This window comes from Limanda limanda, chromosome 4 (assembly GCF_963576545.1).
Source record: "Limanda limanda chromosome 4, fLimLim1.1, whole genome shotgun sequence".
Lineage (NCBI taxonomy): Eukaryota > Metazoa > Chordata > Actinopteri > Pleuronectiformes > Pleuronectidae > Limanda > Limanda limanda.
In genome coordinates, this window is record NC_083639.1 from 30,805,458 (window position 1) to 30,813,768 (window position 8,311).

The 8,311-nt window shown below is 41.2% G+C and overlaps 1 long non-coding RNA gene across 1 annotated transcript; it reads left to right on the forward strand.

Moving 5' to 3' along the window:
* The first annotated feature begins 3,801 nt into the window (after positions 1–3,801).
* Positions 3,802–5,883, forward strand: LOC133000259 (uncharacterized). The gene is made up of 2 exons (XR_009678181.1): positions 3,802–3,971; positions 4,917–5,883. It is a non-coding gene; the product is annotated as an uncharacterized LOC133000259 (long non-coding RNA).
* Positions 5,884–8,311: the final 2,428 nt, after the last annotated feature.

An 8,311-nucleotide genomic window follows, 5' to 3' on the forward strand; every position in this document is an offset into this window, starting at 1 on the left:
ATCTTCCGTGTCATGAGTCTGTGTGACATGAATATGTGTCTGTTATTTTCACACATGAACTAATTTTAATTTACAGTTACAAGTTTTATTCTTTTTCCAGGTGGAGGAACTGCAGACTGTCAGAGATCAGCTGTTCTTCTCTGGCTTCAGCTCTGAAGTCAAACCCCTCTCATCTGAGAGAACTGGATCTGAGTAGAAACTGCCTGCATGACTCAGGAGTGAAGGAGCTGTGCTGTTTTCTACAGAGTCCAACCTGTCGACTGGAGACTCTGAGGTCAGACAACATGTTTTAATGTTCAAGGTTCAGTGTTTAGAATGTAGTGACATCTAGTGGTGAAGTGTCATGTTACAGCTGAACACCCCCCCCCCCTTCAGACCATGAAACCTGTCGTAGCTTCACTTGTCATAGAAACTCAAAAGGTTTAATTTGTCCAGTCTGGGCTACTGTAAAAAACATGGCTGCCTCCGTAGAGAGGACCTGCTCCTGATGTAAATATAAAGTATTTACATCTAAAATATTTAAATAAAAAGTATTCAAATATAAAGTATGTAAATATAAATTATTTATGTATAAAGTATTTAAATGTAGAGTATTTAAATCTAAAGTATGTAAGTATAAAGTATGTATATATAAAGTATTTAAATATAAAATATTTAAATATAAAGTGTTTAAATTAGGGCTGTCAAAATTAACGCGTTAATCTATGAGATTATTGTGCCCGAGATTAATGCGATAAAATATTTTAGCGCAGTTAGCGCAACTTTGTTTACTTCCGGTGTGCGGAAGAAAATTCAGCTCCTCGAGCAAGCTGCCAGCGTCGCCCTCACCGGTGACCACTGCACGTCAGTCAGCACTCAGCAATGACAGTCACCTGGGTGTCACAGCTCATTTTATTGACAATGTATGGAAAACTAGATATTTTGCGTTGGAAGTAAAAAAAAAACAGAGTCGCGTTATACAGTGGAGACTGTGTGGAGGAATTCCTCGACGCACTTCAAACACAGCCCGTCAAAAGAAAAGTCCCTTCTGAATGAAAGCACAGCAAACAAGGTCAGCAGGAAGAGTCGCTAGTTCAAGATGTTGCCACCCGGTGGAATTCTGCCTTGGAGGTTATCAAACGGATCCAGCGAAACAAGGATCCACTCGCTGCCACCCTGGCTCAGCACAAGACCAACATCTCGATGTTGATTTCACCGGAGCTGGCTAAACTGGAGAAGTTGGAGAAGCTACTTGAACCAGGCAGGCAACTCCACTCTTTCCGTCCTCTCATGTGCACTTTTTTAATCTTCCTCGAACTGTGTGTGTGTGTGCGCAAGTTCGTCTGCGCGGCGCTAGCTAACCGGAGCTATAGGCAGTGGAAGCTGGAGCTAACTGCTCTAGCCCCCATTGCCCATAGCCCACTGCGGGCCTGCGCTGGGGCTCTAGCAGCCAGGCTTCGGTCCACCTGACTCTGGTTCAAAACGATATGGTTGCAATATTGTATCTTCGTCTCCAGCATACAAAACAGGTCAATCTGAGGAGGGCTGTTTTAGACAGGGTAAAAAGGGTGTTGTTTTAAATGATCCTTGTGGTATTTTGACCAAAAAATGTTTCAGACATTTCATTAAGACCCCAAGGAACCATATCAACTGTGGTAAAATGTGCATATGGTGGGACCTTTGAAGTAGCAGAGATCTTCCTGTTTTCATTTTCATGTTTGTTTGCACTTTAAGTTTTTGCACTTTAACATGACAGATTTGAATGTCAGTTCAGTTTACCAAGGCCACTTGTTATGCTGTTGTGTGTTGTTCAATGTTAAAGATGACAGTACCAATGGTGTCTGAAATACACCTCTTTTTTTACTTTTTACTAATCTGGATCTTTCAATGAAGAAAGAAGCAGTGTTATTGTTTCCAAGGACATTGGGAATATTTTCAGCTGGTTTTTAAAAAGTTTTTTTTTTTTTTTACACAATTTATCATACATGATATTTAACGACCTGGCTGCCACTTTATAGGTAGGTGTTATAGGCCTGAGCCTCCTTGAAAACACAACATTGTGTAAAATACAGGCTGTTTGAAGTGATTACTCGTTAATTTATAAGATTTAGTCTTTAGAAGAAAAACAAACTTTTAATCGCGATTAATCTAGATTAATGAATTTAAAAATGTGAGATTAATTTGTAAAAAATTTTAATCTATTGACAGCCCTAGTTTAAATATAAAGTATGGTACTATAAATGTCTCATTCTTAAGTAAAGAAAACAACAATTGGTACAATTCAGATGAAACTAGTGAAAACATCTCTAGGATTCTTTTCTCTTCAGTTTCTAACCATGGATCCTTTTACCTGAATCTTCCACACTGGAGCTTTAAGGTCAAAGGTCAGAACATATGTTCCTAACAGTGAACACTGATGCTGAGCTGAGAGATGTTTGTAGAATGAGCGCTGAGGACCGAGTCAGGCTCAATGTGACTGAAGTTTTACTGACAGAGAAACAATCCAATGCTGGACAATGTGTCCATGTAATGTTTCTGTGGAAGCTAACCAGGACTTGTCCCGGTGGTCCTGTGGACTGACCACATGACAGCGTGCTGCGTTGGGGTTCTGGGACTGGGCTCAGGGTCCAGAGTCCAAGTTGATTATATTTGATGTCTTTTATTTTTAGGACCAAGGTCTTCAGCCCTGTTTCTTCTACTTTGGGATAATTTCCAACACGAAACCCTTCCTCTGGTTTCAGGACTTACACTGGGTCATCCATGCCTTTATCTTTTCACCACTAGATCTCTGTCCCGCCCTGTACACACGTGTTCCTCAGGCTCCCTGCACCACCTTCAATTGGTCACATTGCTGCTCAGATCATCAACACTTCAAGAAAACATGATCATAGAACTGCTCGCCCTTTCAAACATCAACTGTGGAACATGTTCTGACAAGTGGGTCGGACATTTTCTGGAGCTGAAGCAGCAGCAGGAGATTGTCCGGGTCCGACTCGTTCACAGCAACAGAAACATGTGGGAACATTCGGAGCCAAAACGCATATCTCCATGATAACCATGGTTACGTTAAGTTATGTTAAGTTACAGGTTCATTGTGACGGACAAATAATCTATTTGTACCGAATCAGGACTCGTTTTTAGTCCAACATGTCTGATTTCATATTTATCTTCCATGTTATGAGTTTGTGCTGACATGAATATGTATCTGTTATTTTCAAACATGAACTCAGTTTAATTTACAGTTAAGTTTTATTCTTTATTCAGGTTGAAGAGCAGCAATCTTTCAGAGATCAGTTGTTCTTCTCTGGCTTCAGCTCTGAGGTCAAACCCCTCTCATCTGAGAGAACTGGATCTGAGTAACATCTACCTGCAGGACTCAGGAGTGAAGGAGCTGTGTGGTTTTCTACAGAGACCAACCTGTCGACTGGAGACTCTGAGGTCAGTTCACTGACTGACTTTTGTAGATCTCTTATCTATAAATCAGCATTTATACACATTTTATCTCATTTAATTCTAATTTAACATAATTCCTCTTCATACATAACTTGAATCCATTCATTAACTAATATGTGTCATTTTAAATATTCAGCTACTTGTTTGAACACTGAGTTTAGTTCTGGATTTCCTAAACTGATCTGCAGGACAGAGACCGGGTCCAAATAATCTATTTGTGCTGAATCAGGACTCGTTTTTAGTCCAAGATGTCTGATTTCATATTAATCTTCCATGTTATGGGTCTGTGCTGACATGAATATGTGTCTGTTATTTTCACACATGAACTCAGTTTAATTTACAGTTAAGTTTTATTCTTTATCCAGGTTGTGGAACTGCAGTCTGTCAGAGATCAGCTGTTCTTCTCTGGCTTCAGCTCTGAAGTCAAACCCCTCTCATCTGAGAGAACTGGATCTGAGTGACAACGACCTGCAGGACTCAGGAGTGAAGGAGCTGCTTGATCTACAGCAGAGTCCAACCTGTCGACTGGAGATTCTGAGGTCAGTAGATGGTTGGAGTCAGTCCACGCTGCTTTCATCAGTATTTTGTCCTCAGAGTGTGTCCTCAGAGTCAGTGACACAGTGTGTGTCTTTTTATGTGCACGCTCAGATCTCGATGAGGAAAACCTGAGTTAACTTAACGAGTTGATAACCAGCGTCATGTGACCACTTAGTCTGACTGTGTCTGTCAGGTTCAGTTGAGCTGGATCCCAGAAAGATCTCCTGGACATGTTGAAGTGTCTTCGTAGTTCAGGCCCCAGTGTTTCCTCAGTGAAGCTGTGAAAGGACAATGAGGACAGACATCAGGATTGGACAGAAACACAGAGAGACAACAGTCGGCAAATTAGACGAGCCACAAGCTGCTTGGGATCATGTTATTGAGTTGACGTGAAGACGACAGTTGTTGTTGTTTTCATGTGAACAGGAAGTGAAGCTGGACCACAGCTGACAGCCTCACACGAGGGACAGAGACGGTGTCGTCTTCATATGATCTGAGACAGTTTGTCCTCTCACTTCATCAGTGAAGAACTGATCAGGTGGATCTTTGTCAAAGCTCTGAGATCAGTGGGACTGAAGCCTCTCCTCATCACCATGGTAACCAGGAGCTCTTTATAAAGAGCAGAACCTCTGCTGAGGTCCATCTGTCTCATCTGGTCCCAGTTTGTCAGAAGCAGATGTTCATCAACACACAGTGAAACATGTCTTCACCTGTAACAGCAGTAAATCCACCTCTCAGGTGTCCACTCTGCACTTTGACATGCAGAGGACACACACTGAGCTCTTAGCGTGTTCATTCCAACACGTGAACATGAAGCAGAGAGGAAGCTGCTCCACCTCTGAACAGGACTGAAGTCCCTGCTGCTCTTTCTACTGGATGAGCTGCATCACTGACTCACAGCTGATGAAGTGAGTCTCTGTGACACTGATGTCTTCTTCTCTCAACAGGTGGGAGACTTAGTGGAGCTAAGTGTGTAGAGGACAGTGTGTGGACGGAGGCTGAGCTGTGTCCTGAGGATCCAGAGGCTGAAGCAGCAGCAGCTTGTGTGTAGTCTCCAATCTACACAACCCCTAATCTGCATGTGTTTGTGAGATGAAGAAAACACCTGGCGAAAACATGGGGAGAACATGCAGACTCTGACAGAATCAGAATTCTTGTATTTGCAAAGTATGTTTGCACATACAGGAAATTGCCTTGGTGTCATTGGTTCACTGAACATAAAACAACAATATAAAAACAACAATATAGAACAAAATAGAATAAAATGGAATAAAATATATACAGTAACAGAGTTACAGACTCCACACAGGAAGACCCATCTGAACCGGATTCAAACCAGCAACCTTCCTGCCCCGATTGTGTTTATTCACATGAAGAATGTGTTTATTGAGATGACACAACACAAGCAGAATATATAAACCCTCTATAAAGAGTCACATACAGTGTGTTTAAGTTTGTCTTTATTATTTATCACCTTTGTACCTCAGTCTGTCTCCATGTGTGTAGAACCACATTCTGTGTATATGTTTGTTTATGATCTTAAAGTTCCTGGATTCACGTCACAAATTGATTTAGTTCAACACAAAGTTCAACACATTGAAATCACTTTGAGTTTAAAATCAGAGTTTTGTCTTTGACACAAAAGATCAAAACTCTGGACTTAAAAATGGGACGTTTTCATTTCTGCATCAGGTGCAGAGCGGTGGTGGCTTTTCTACTTTTGACCAACAGGTGGCGCTGCAGTATAACAGTAGCACATCCCAGTCAAAGACTTTATATTCAGTCTATGAGTCAAACACATGGATCATTTCCTCTGTGACAAACCAGATGTAACGAGAAGAAAAACATCTCAGAGAGAAAAGTTCTGTTTCTACTTGTCTCTGCTTTAATGCTCAATAAACATCCTTCCACCGACTTCACTGGAATCATGACTCAGCTTTTCTTTCATCGTACAAACAATCGGGTGAAAACATCTCGTCCTTGGTGCAGGTAAAAGAACAAAGTCACCAGTTTTACATAATGGAAACAAGCAGAACTAAAGTGAATGAGACATTTACAGTATGAAGAAGAGTCCATGAAGAGCAGAGCATCTTTAAGTCTCTGAGGAAACTGTTTAGTAAACATTTTACCATATTTAATAGAAAACTGAGCCGAGGACGTTTTATACAAAGGTATATGAAGATTCTTGTTATACGTTCTCCACAGCCACCTCAGAACAACCACCAGGGGGAGACTGTAGCAGCCTCTGTGAACAGCAGCATGCTGGGAAATAATTGATAATGTGAGGTTCACAGCAGGAGCTGATGGTTGTTTCTATGACGTGTTAGCTCCGCCCAGCGGTTGATTCAAATTTAATAATCTTTATTTAAAGCTGCTCACACACACACATTAATAATAAGTTTGAAATGACCTTGAGCTTCTTCACTTTATTAATATTCTTTGTCTCAGCTGAGATTTAAACATTAAATTAAATCCCAGGTGTCATCAACTCATCAGTTTTTTAAATGACTCATGTTTCTCTCAACCCACAGAGACACGTTCACAAGCAGCTCAGAGTTTTTAGTTTCACTCAGCTGACACAACGGTCAAGTTTCCTCTCAACAACTCAACACGGAAATAAAGTCACGTTTATTATATGAAGCAATAGATGATGTGTTTATTTACTCATTTATTTTGTCCAGATTTCATTTCAAGTAACACAAATGAGGTGAAATGATGAAGAGCTGCTTGGTCTCATAAAAGAAGAAAACACTAAACAACATCAATTTTTATGTCTTTAATATTTTGAAGAAAGATCTAAACACACTGAAGCATTAATCTCACATCAGTCAAATGAAGTTTGTTTTTTTTTAAATCAAAAAATGTTTTGGTGAACCAATTTAAAAGAACAACTCTAGATTTAAAAAAACTAAATGAATTTACGTCTGCCACTCATTTCACATTTTGCAGCCATGTCTGTGAGAAGGGCGCCACCTAGTGTCCAGACTTTAGTTTATCATCTCAGTGTAGATCTTCACCTCTTTAATGAAAATGTCTTCAAGCTGCAGAACCAGCAGATCAAAGTCATTTATCTTTTGTTTAACATGATGTTGTTACAGTTAAAGTGACGCGTCGGCCGTCTTTATTTAAAGTCTTTGATCTTAAGTCTCCTCGAGGATCGAAGTTTCTTCTACATGTTTGCAGTGGAGTGAGAGAACAGTTCTTCAGTTTTTTGTCATCTGCATCTTCACCACTAGATGTCACTAGATCTGACACATTAGTCCTTTAAAAAAAAAACAAATGTGGCTTTTAACCCTTTATAGAAACATGAGGTTCTGACATCATCAGAGCAAGTACGACATTTTAAAACCATCTTTAAGGTCGTTCACCGTAGAACCTGTTTGGATCTTCTCCGGGGTTCCACCACCTTGTTTTCTCCGGTGTTGCAGCACCGACAGCAGAAGAGTCGTCTGATGAGGCCGTTGAACTTCTTGTCTCTGACGCCGTAGATGAGCGGACTGAGCAGACGTGGCAGCACATTGGTGAACAGGAAGGTGACGAAGAGGATGGTGGTGCGGTCGTTGGGCCACGTGGTGACTAGAGCAATGTTGATGAAGGGCGAGAGGAACAACAGGGTGCAGATGAACAGCTGGACTCCGTGCAGCAGGATGGTGTTGAGGGCGTTTCTGGCCGAGGCCCGGTAAGATCCGGAAACTGTCCGGGCGGTGCAGAGGACTTTGAGGAAGGTGATGATCAACGTCAGGAAGACGAAGGAAAACATAAGAACCTGACGGAGAGAAAATCACTTTAATCTGAAATGTGTGAATTCATTTCTCTGTTGTGACCTTGTGTGTGATGGAGTTTGTAAAATGTTGTGAAGGAGATTTCCACAATAAAGTTGAACTCAAGTATCAACCCAACGTGACGTCACAGGCTGGTTGGTGAGCTGCTGCTCTGAAGCCTCACTTTGACTTTTTGTTCAGCGACATCTTGGTTTTTTGAAACCAGAAGTAACCATATTTGGAAGAGCAAGGGGTGGAGCCTGACTGAGAGCTCAATGACACGACTCTTAAACCCATTGGACGGTGCTAGATGTCAATCATAATGTGGTGTCTCACCTGGTGTTAACATCCGTCTGCTGATCACACAGCACATGAAGTGACTGAGTGTTGGTTTGATTCCAGAGTTTCTGAGGCTCATTTAAACATCATGAAGAATCACATTGTTGAAGTTGTTCTACATGTATTTATGTATTGCTGATCTACACTGATGAGATCTGTTGAGCCCGGTCAATTCCGGAACGAACAGCGTGTCGTTGATTCGAGGTTCAGATGGGAAAGGTTAATAATTTAGACAAGTTCCA